The sequence below is a fragment of the Pteronotus mesoamericanus genome, unplaced genomic scaffold (assembly GCF_021234165.1).
Source record: "Pteronotus mesoamericanus isolate MK-2021 breed Mesoamerican mustached bat unplaced genomic scaffold, CSHL_Meso_final contig_192, whole genome shotgun sequence".
NCBI lineage: Eukaryota > Metazoa > Chordata > Mammalia > Chiroptera > Mormoopidae > Pteronotus > Pteronotus mesoamericanus.
In genome coordinates, this window is record NW_026555082.1 from 3382363 (window position 1) to 3393212 (window position 10850).

Genomic DNA, 10850 nt, shown 5'->3' on the forward strand with positions numbered 1-10850 from the left:
CCTTGGTTTCTTGTCAGGTTCGCTCCTGAGTGTTTTCGCTTCTGAGGATCTTGTCTCTCATTCGCCCCCCTGCTCACGGGCTGTCGTCCCGGCCCCGCACGGAGCGACGGTGTGTAACATTCCCGTCCGTCCTCAGGGGTTTCATCCTCTGATCTGCAGGAGGCCGCATCGCATCCCCTCCATTACAATTTTCATAGCTCGTTTGTTCTCTTCTCCGTTGCGACCATAGTAATCGGAACGATGGTGAAAGACTAGCTTCCCGGCGGCGCCCCTCAGAGGCGCGTGGCCGGCGCCTTCCCTGGGCGGCGGGGCCCGTGGCCTGGGGCTTGTGCAGCTGTCTGGTGACACGTTGGGGAATTGGGGACGTGTAGCTAGAGCCACACTCGCCTTCCTGCCATAGCTATGAAATGGGGCCGATGTCCGAGGCGGTTGCGCCCAGGAGCTGAGCGACAGGAGACAGGCGCTTGCGACCTTTGTGGGGAGGGAAACGCCGGAGGCGAGTCCTGTGTGCGCCCTGGCTCTTCACCTCAGCGGCCTTTCGAGGGGAAGGCCACAGGGAGACGGAGGGGAATCAGGAGGGCGGCCTCGCCGGCCAGGAAGCACAGGTCCGAGTTCAGGGCCCTGGAGCAAGGGGCAAGGTGGGCAGGGGACGGTCCTGGGCAGGCGGGTGAGCAGCAGGGGTCTGCCACCGGCTCCTGCGCTGGCGCTGGCCCCCCCACACCGCGCAGGGTGCCGACACCGGCTGGGTGTCCGAGGACCCGGCTCGGCTCCGACACAAACCGCCCAGACACAGCGCCCACAGTCAGGGGTGGGCGGCTCCGCTCCCCGAGACCAGCCTCCGCGGACGCCAGCCTGCCGCCCAGGCTGTTCCGGGGACTGCGGACCACTCGCCGTCCCGCGGAGGCCGCCTCCATCCACGGGCTGCACAGGAGCCCGTGTGCTCACCGCCAACCGACCGCAAAGGCCAGCGAAGGGTTTGAATCAGCAGCCGGACGTCGAGGCCTCAGCGTGTGGCTCCTCCAGGAGGCGGAAGGCCCCCCACTCTCCTTTGGATTTTTATGGGGGTTTCATTCCACAGGCACGATTAACTAAACCGCTGCCATTGACCGCTGAGCCAGCCCCTGGGCCCACCTTACAGGGGGAAGGGACGGCAGGTCCCACCCTCTAGTCACAGCGCGGCTCCTGGTAATCAGCCCCGTGTCTGAGTTTTCCAAAAGTCACCGCATTTCCATAACAAGACATCTCCGGTGGCTTGTGTCACAGGAAACCCAAGGGTTTTAGGGGTTCTGTGCCAGACATGGAGTGAAGACCACAAATAGATTTCTTATTATGCCCCTCAGCCCCTGGGCTGTCCACGCCCGGGGAAGCCCTCCGCGGAGCCCAGCCGAGGCGGCCGCTGTGGGCCGACGGCCGAGGTGGGGCAGCAGCCACGGGCGGCGCCCGGTGGCCAAGCTCTTGCCCAGTTCGATGGAGAAACCTGCCGAACACCTTGGACTCTCAGGTGAGACCCCCAGAAGACCAGGGTTTAGGACTAAGAATCACACTCCAGAATTGGGGCCAAACCCTCGGACTAAGGACAAACCTGAAACAGAGCCACCTTCCAAAGCCCCCAGCCAGCCTGCCACTATTTTCATGGCCACCCAGAGCAACACGACGTCTTTGAAAAGAAGACAATGTCATTAGGCTCCTCTCCGTGTGACAGCCACAGTGTCCCCCACAGAGCAGACAACGGTTAGACGTGAGACCGGCAGGAAGAGAGACCCGTCCTGCGGTGGGGCAGTTAACAGGAACAGACTCTACGACAGCAGACCAGCCCCCCAGCCACCTTTACTCCCGAGCCCAGGGGTCCACGGGAACTGCCCCAGGCGGCGGGAACCCCCACGGGACTGAGTGGGAACCGGCACATGAAGACCCCGGGTGCAGCTGAAACCGCCCCTGGGCGCGCAAAGCCTGTGCTGGCGAATGCAAAGAAGAGCAGAACTGAAGCACAGGGAAGATCAGAAAAGCGCATCGAGGACGGAGCGATATCGGGGGAAATTGTAAGGAAATAATAGCCGAAAATCCTCCAACTCGGGAAAAATGCAAACGTACAACACGCTACGTTCAGAGCACCCGAACACAAAGAGAATCACACCACAGCACTTCACAGGCGAACTGCTGAAAACCAAAGATAAGGAAAATGCAACTTAAACCCCAACGAGATTCCGGTTGAATAATTAAAATGGAAACGGGTCACCGCCAAGTGCAGCGACATTATGAGCCGATGGAGCTCACACTTGGCAGCTGAGAAACCCCAGTGGAGCGGGACACCGACCCCAGAACCCCATGTCCCGCTCGCATTTCTTTCCCAGGGAAACGATCTTATACAGGAACGTGTGGCGGCTTTGCTCAAAATCGCCGAAAACTGGAAAGAACCTGTGTCCATCCCAGGAGACGTGACAGAGAACAGCAGTCAAGTCTCCAATGAAAAGCCCTTCAGAGTAAACAAGAGCGAGTTACCGGTACTCGCTGAGCCCTGGGGGAACCCCAAAACTGAGTGAGAAGGTGCCAGACAGGCTTGGCTGGGGAGGCTCGGGGGGTTGGAGCGTTGTCCCGAAACCAAAACATTGTGGGTTCAATTCCCGGTTGGGGCACAAACCTAGGCTTTGGGTTCAGTTCCCAGTTGGGGCGCCAGATGGGAGGCGAGTGACCGATGCTTCTCTCTCACATCAATGATTCTCTGCCCCCCATCCTCTCTCTAAAAGCAATGAAAAAATACTCTCTGGCGAGAGTAAAACAAATAGTGCCAGACACACCAACACGCGTACTTTATGGTTCCAGTTCAATGAAAAACAGGCAGAACGGCCCCACGGAGACAGAAATCGGAACCGACTGCCTGTGGGGCAGGAATACTCCTCAAGGGGCAAAGTCACCTTCTGGGGCGACCGGGGCGCCTTCCGCCTTGACTGGAGGGACTGCTTCCAGGGCGCGTGCGCTTGTCAAGCCCCCCAGACCGCGCACTTCAGATCTGGGCTCTGAGACAGCGCTTCCCGCGCGGGGGAACCGGCGCCCCTGGAGACGCCTGAGCCGGGACTCCGTCCAGGGAGCGTGTAAGCTGGGCCCGCACGCGCGTGCGTCAGAGAATAGGGAGGTGCTCAGAGTGAAGGGGACGCGGCGGAGGACAGAGACCGGCCCGAAGGGGCTCCCGGGGGCGAACCTGGGGTAACGGGAGGGATCTGCCCCCAAACAGCGGGCGGGGCCCCGCGCCGGCTGCCGCCCTCTCGGCTCCGTCCCAGAGGCAAAGGTTTGGTGATGCAGGAAAGGGGTCTTCATTCAAAAGCTTCCCGGTGTTGGAATAACAGCTTTCCACAGGATTGAGTCACTTAGGCCTATCGATTAAGGCCAAACTCTTAACTCTCTAGTTACAGGTTTAATCACTTAAGCCGACCAATTAAGGCTGACCTCTAACGCCTGAGTTCTCCGGTCTTCTCCCTGTTAGTTTTTAGTTACCTTATTTCTATAGGGTTAGTTTACAAACTAAAACAACACAAAGGCCCCAAAGTGACAAGCTTTTAGAAGAATGGCAGGCTCCTGCCTCAGAGCCCGGCCCCCCTAGAGCCCCCAAACAATGGCCCCGCTCCCCTTTCCTGGCCGCCCGACCCCAGGCTGGGCCCGGAGCTCCCTCCCATCCGAACTGCGTCCGCTGATGGGCAACGTGGGCGGCGCCACCAGGCGACCTCGGGAGAGGAGCCCGGAGCCCGGGAGCCCGGGAGCCCGGAGCCCGCCCTCTTTTATTTCCAACCGTCTGGGCCATCATTCCACGCGCTCTGGAGGCGCGGCGCTCAGCCAATCCCGCCGCAGGATGGTCACCACCGCCCCCTCCTGGCCCCGCCCCCCGCCTCCCGGACTCCCCCCGCACCCCTCCCCCCTCCCGCCTCCGCGTCAGTCCGGCTTGTGCGTCTACATCCGCTGCGGTGCCGCCTCACACGCGAGGCGCCCACTTTCGGGAGGTGCAGGGGGAAGGTCGAGGCTTTGGCGCCGGTGTAGGATTTTAAACATATTTAGCGACCTGCCTATTTGACTCCATGTACATTTCCTTTTTTAAAAAAGACTTTTATTTATTTTTAGACAGAGGGGAAGGAAGGGAGAGACGGCTCGCAGTGTGGTTGCCTCCCGCAGCCCAGGCCTGTGCCCTGACCGGGACTCGAACCCGCGACCCTTTGGTTCGCAGGCCGGTGCTCCGTCCACTGAGTCACGCCAGCCAGGGCCACCGTAGGTGAAGTTGCCCTAAACCAAAGAAAACATGTTCAGCTCTGTCACGTGCTCCTTCACGCATCCAAGGAGAGGCTGGCGTGACCTCCGTCTCGTGACTTGTTGATACAACGAAAGGTGTTCGAACCCTTTCTCCCGACCGCGCCCCTTGAGCGGCCTGAGCGCCGCCCCGCCCCCCGCATTGGAAGGCGTGGCCCTTGCGCGGCTGCGGGGCCGCGTGCGCCCAGCCTCCAGGGCTGTTGAGGAGGCGGCGCTTCGCCATCGTCGCGCTGCCTTTCTGGAGCTCTGGTATCGGTACGGTTCAAGAAACCCTTGACAGCGGGAACCTCCGCGGGTTTCCGGCGCTCGGGGCGCTCGCGGCCCCTCGCAAGGCCGTCTCCCGGGGCGCTGGCCGCCCGGCCCGCGGGCCGGGGCCTGAGCGCGGCACCGCCGCCCTGGCCGCGCCCGCTCCCCGCGGAGAGGCCGCCTGCTTCAGCCCGGCTCCATTCCTTGCTGTCGCCGTGTTCTCTTCTTTTTAAACTCGTTTTTTACTTTTATTTTTTTTAAACTACATTCTGTCACCGGTTTTCTTTTACAGGTTGTATTTATTTCTTTACTTTGAGAGAGAGAGAGGGAGGGAGGCACAGGGGTCCGCCGCCCCGGCGGGGGGCCAACGCTGCGCCCCAGGCCTGCGCCCCGACCGGACTTCTCGGTTTGCGGGGCGACGCCCAGTCCCCGCAGCCACGCCAGTCAGGGCCGAGGGCTCTCGCATGCTTACGGTTTTCCTCTCTCTGCAATTGTTTTCCTCTTATGTCTTCTTCTGTACGTTTTAATTTTTTTTATTCGAGTCCCTAATAGCATCTCTATTTCACTGTGACTGTGTCCCTGAGGAATCAGCCCTTGGAATCATTTATTATTGCTGACCATCCTCTGGCTTTGAACCCACGCCTCTTTGTCTTTGTCCGGTCTCTGCCCGGCGTCCTGCATGTGGCTCCCGGACGAGGAGGCCCGTGCGAGGCCTGCGCCCCGGGCCCTCCCTTCCCGGTCTCAGCCGCGGCCCACGCGGCCCCTCGCGGAGCTGGGCCTTCAGCCAACCAACGGGGAAGCAAGCGAGGAACACGTCCTGCGTCTTGAGCTAAAAACACCGAATCTGAGTCTCCTGTGACTGCGTGGTCTTGAGAGGTCGCCGCCCGGCCCCGCGCGGGGAGCACCCTGCTGCCCCCAGTCCAGACTTGCAGACGCCCCCACCCCGTCTCCATCTCCTGCCCGGCCCCCCAGGCCGGGCTGCGCAGACCCCTCTCCCACCGGTGTCGGACAACACACGACCGAGGCTGCGAAGCTCTTTATGCGTAAGCCTCCTTTTCCCAGATGAGAGCTGTGCTCACCCCCCGGCCGTGCTGGGATCGGATGCTAATTGCAGGCCTGGCAGCGCCCGGGGTGGGGGGGCCGGGGGAGCGGCAAGTGAGGGCAGAGGCAACTGCTTGCAAAGCAGCCACGTCAGGGGAGGTCGGCAGGGCCAGGCCCATGGGGGAAGGGCGGTTTGCGTCCGGCAGGATTCCCACGACCTTCTGGCCGCCTCTCCCCGGTCCCCGCCTACCCCCGCCCCCCCCCCCCCCCCCCCCCCGTCTCCCTTCTGATTCTGGGGTTCAGCCCTGTCCCAGTCAGGGCCCTGGCTTTTGCAGCCACCTCCCGCGATGCTGCCTCCTTGAGGAGTGCGTCAGCCCAGCAGCTCAGAGAGCAGAGGCTCTTTCCGCGACTTAGAAACCGCCTTGTTCCCAGACCATGAGCCTGGCCAGCGAAACTGCTGCTGACGTCGCCGCACGCAGTTGGGAGCGGCCGGCCAGCCCGGGGCCACACTGCCCCCCCGTTCCAGGAGAGCACACCAACACTCCCGTCGCCTTCTGCCACCACGTGCCTAGAGCCTGTCCTCGAAGGCCCGGTCACTGCAGGGCTGGAGAGCTGTGGACAACACTCTCCCGGGCACTTGCCAGGACAGACAGGCGGGCGTCAGACGGCAGGACGCTGGGAGGGCTGGACTCGGCTGATCCTCGGCACGGCCCCCACAGCAGCCGCCACGGCGCCTGTCGGGAGCATCCGCACAACCACAGTCCTCTGTCCTTGACCGGAGACTAGCCTGTGACCAGCTCTGACCGCAAGGGCACGTCTGTGGGGAAGGCGTGCGTCCGCCGGGCCCTCTCAGAGCTGGCACCCGTGACGAGCCTGGGCTGGTCTCGGGGGCGCAGAGGACCTGAGGCCTGTGCACGAGGCGACCGAGGACCAGCCAGATGCCGGGGGACCCACCACCCAGCCGCAGCTCTCCGGAAGCTCCGCAGGCTCCGAGTCCGGCAGGGGACCGGGCAGCCCCAGGCGGTCCACCCACCACGCCTGTTTTAAGCTGCTGAGCTGCAGGGCGATCACCACAGGGCAAAGGGACACTGCGTGCCTCTCCCGGTGCTGACGTCGGCCCTGACCGAGGAGGGGGGACGCCAGGAGGCGAGGTCCCAGCCTCTGGCTGCAGGGCCACACTTAGCCACGAGCAGGAGCAGCCGGATGGCTGTCCCGTGACGTGAAGGGCCGGAGGAGGCCGGGCCTCTGTGGGGCCCCCGTCCGGCCTGGGCCCTCCAGCGCACGGGGCAGAGCAGCGGGGCGGATTCCACTCCCCGCCCCCACCGAGCCTGGGGCCGGAAGGTCGTCCCCCGGGCCTGCTTCTCGGATCCATGACGGGGGCTAAACCCCCTGTCGCCCCCACCAGCTTGAGGCATGTCTCTCATTCAGTCCATACTTCGGGGGGAGAAAGGGCATTATTGGCAGCGCTCCCCAAACCCCAAACCCCCAATCCCCAAGCCCAGGAGCCACAAAGAGAAGGACTCATGGATGACCGTACGTGAATTAAAACCTCTGACCGGCAGAGAAACACCGTCCACAACGACCAGGAAGCCCCCTCACCCCCCGCAGCAGGCATCCCAGGTCACGGCAGGTCCGAGCACAGGCGGTAAAGCTTCCGCTCGGCAAAAGAAACCACAGTCGACTTCGAACTTGGAAAGCTCTTTGCAACCTACAAGGTGGAAGGAGGGACAGATTTAACCATTTAAGATTAAAAACATCTCTTAGCAACAGGATACAAGAGACAGGCGTGGCTGGTGCAAACTGTTCACCGTCTTTGTTAATGCAGGAGCCCCACCCACTCACATTGTGGGGAACCCCCTCCAGTGGGCTTTCCACTGAGCACAGCCTCTGCCAGTCAGCTCAGCCGCCCCGGCTAGGGACGCCAGCCTCAGCTGCGGCCTCGGGGGGACCCTGGCCAGGGCTGCGGGGCCGAGCCTCGCCCCGGTCCCTGACCCACAGACGCTGAGAGGGTGGAGGCCGGTCGTCTTTCACGGCTGCATTCCAGGTAACTGGTGACACGGCAGCAGACAGCACGGCTCATCCCAACGAGAAGGCCAAGCACGTGTGTTAGTCAGTGGGGATGGTTGCCGTGTAACAAGCATTCCCGAATCTCAACGTGTACCCTCAAAACGTGGATGTGCGCTCACACGGGAGTGCACCGCGGGCGGGCGGCTCCGCAGGCTGGCCCGGCGTCCTGGCTCGGCTTCCCCTCAGGAGATGCCTGCATGTCCACCTCAGGATGCAAGCGCCTGTGTAGAATCGCGCACCTGCTCATGTGTCAAGGCTTCGCCCAGTGACACGGTAACTCGGTGCAGGTGGCGGAGGTGACTGGAAATGGCCGTGAGCCTCAGTAACGCCCACTCTACGGCCCACCTTTCCTTTCGACAGGCCTGGCTTCCCCCCGGGGCGGTCATTGCAAAGCTGCCTCTCTACCGAGCGGCGCGGCACAGCCGCCCAGGTGCGCAGCCGGGACACCCAGCGCCCGCGGGCAGCCCGGTCTTCAGCTCAGCGAAAAGGGTGCGTTCATTTTAGTTACCACCCTGCCTGCCTGCCCCTCACTCTCCACTGCCGCTCCGCTATTCACGCGCCGTGACCCCGCGTCCCTACCCCATGCACTTCCTCTTTCCTGTGAGGCACTAACTGGGGCCTCAGCACCAGCCACCCGTCCTTTCGAGTCACTGCCGGAGCCCTCCCGGGTTTGGCTCCAGAAAGTCACCTTGTGGTGTCGGGGATACAGCTCTGTGGCCCCTTCTCCTGCATCTGTGCCGCCCAGGGTCGCCCTGGGCACCCTGACTAGCCTCTGGCTCCCGGGGCCCCCGCCGCCACGGGGACTATTGTCCGCTCAGTCAGGCCACGGGGCCGGGGGGCTGGTGTCCAAAGCCTGTAGAAGTGGGAGATCCAGCAGCCCCAGCTGGGGGGCTGGTGAGGGCAAGACGGCCCGTAGAGCTGGAGCGACGCGGGAAAAGGGCTGAGGACGTGGGGTGTCGTGTCGCGGGGCCGCACGCCATTCTCCCAAGTGAGGTGCGGACAGGGTGGGGCGGGGCGGCGTGCAGGGCTCTCGGCAGGACACCCCCCACCCTGCCCCGCGAGTGTCCCTCCCACTGAGCAGGGGTTAGCGGCCGGCCGCCCTGGGGATATGCTCCGCCTTCTCCTCCCTGCGCCGGGCTGTGCTGCGGAGAAGACTCGGGAGACTCGGCAGTCGGTGCTGTCTCCAAGCAGAGGCTGCAGGGACGGTCCCCAGGGCTGCACGCAGAGGAGGCTGGGGTGGCGGCGGTGCAAGAGGGAGGCTGATCCCAGCCACGCCGCCCTGCACCCCGCGCAGGCCACCAGCCGGGCCCCGGGGCCGGCCTGGGGGTCGGTGGCCCTGTCCGCGGCCAGGCAGGGGAGGCACCACTGCAACCCCGGGAGAGTGCGAGGGCGGGGGGAGGGGCAGCTGTCCCCAGGGCTGGGAGGGGGCCCAGGCTCCGCCCTCACCACGGGAGCCCCTGGTGACTGGCAGGGCTGCTGGCAGACCTGGCCTTGCTGGGGCGCGGCCGGCGCACCTGCTGGAGACCGCGCCTGGCGTGTGCGCCTGCGCGTCAGCGTCTGCAGGACCCGCGGTGACGGCGGTGGCTGAACGCAGGCGCCCAGCGTGACCTGCAGTGATCGGCTAAGTGCCAACCAGCTCGCGGCTCAGCCCCGGCTGCACGCAGGGTTCTCTCCTTACAGACTCTGTTCCTGGCTTCTTCCTCCCGTGACTTCACGACCACCCGCCCCTCTGGGGAGAGCCCACGACTTGAGTACAAACGACCGAGCTGCCACCTGAGAGCCGGCCCGAGGCCACCAAGCCGACTGCAGTTTGCCAACCGGCGAGATGGGCTTAGAGTCTCACGACCACCTTCTCTCAAGTGCGACCTGGCCATTCCTTAAAACCTTCGTAGCTCTTCATGGCGAGGTGATTCAAACTACTTGATTCTCACCCGAGGGCGTGTCTTCACCGCTTTTTAGACAGAGATGGGGAGAGAACCATCCATGCAGGGGAGAGTCACACCCGGTTGCGGCCCATGCGCACCGCAGCCTTCCAGTCACGGCCTAGCCCCCCGGCCAGGCGACTTTAAACCCCTTCCTAAAGCTTCTCCCAGTTGCTGTCGGCAGGGTGTAGGCGCAAGCACCTCCCCTCCCGCTCCGAGCACCACCTCCGAGAAGCCCCCATCTGCCACAGGCAGGGCGCCCTCGGCCTGGGGTCAGGAGGCCCATCCCGGGGCTCACACCTGCCGCTGTGTCCTGGGGGGTCTCCCCCGCCTGACTCCCCACATGGAGACCCTGCCCTGCCCCCCTCCACGCCACAAAGGAGCAGCACCCAGAGAACAAGGGAGGCCAAAACGTTTAAGTTATTAAATCAAATATACAGAGTGATTCATTTAATATGTACATATTTACAAAAATGCACTTTCACGAGCGGGGCCGGGGCCGGCAGGTGGGCAGTGGCCTGGCGCCCACGGCGAGTGTGGTCAGTTGCCGGCGGGGGGGGGGGGGTCTGTGAGAAGGCACTTGTCACGAGCTTCAGGGCTGCCGCCGTCCCCGGGGAGCAGAGCAGCCGGAAGGACACTTCAGAAAGCACAGTCGACAGATCTCTGGAGCGTGTCCCGGGCAGGGGCAGGGAGGCCGGCGGACAGCGGCGACGGACCCGCGAGCGGCGAGGCGCTGCCCACGGCCTCGGGCCACGCCAGCCACCGCCACGGGCCACACTGTCGGCCACGGGTGGTCCCACCAACAGCCACGGGTGGTCCCACCAACAGCCACGGGTGGTCCCATCAACAGCCACGGGCCACACAGGTAGCCACGGGTCCCGTCTACACCGTGGGCCATGGGTCCCACCGGCTCTTTGGCCTGAAGCCACTGAGAACCCCAAGTGAGGAATAAAAGGGAAGGTTCTGTAAACAGGGCGCCACCTCTGGAAACGGACACTTTCTTGAGAACACAACACCCTGTCCTGCCACGCAGCAGGTGCGACGCACAGGAACGTTACAAAAATAGCAACGACCTGGGGGTGCTCCCTTGCTCTCCGCCCGACAGCCATCGAATAATTTACACAAGGGTAAGGAAACATCGAAAATAAACATTTGTTTTTGGTTTTTGGTTTTTTCTACACAAAATAAACTATGCACACAGCCTCCGCCTCCTACGGTCGGCGGGTGGCATGGCGCCCAGCAAGGGGTCCGGGGTCCGGGGCTCTGGCCCCGCGGCGGCCGGCC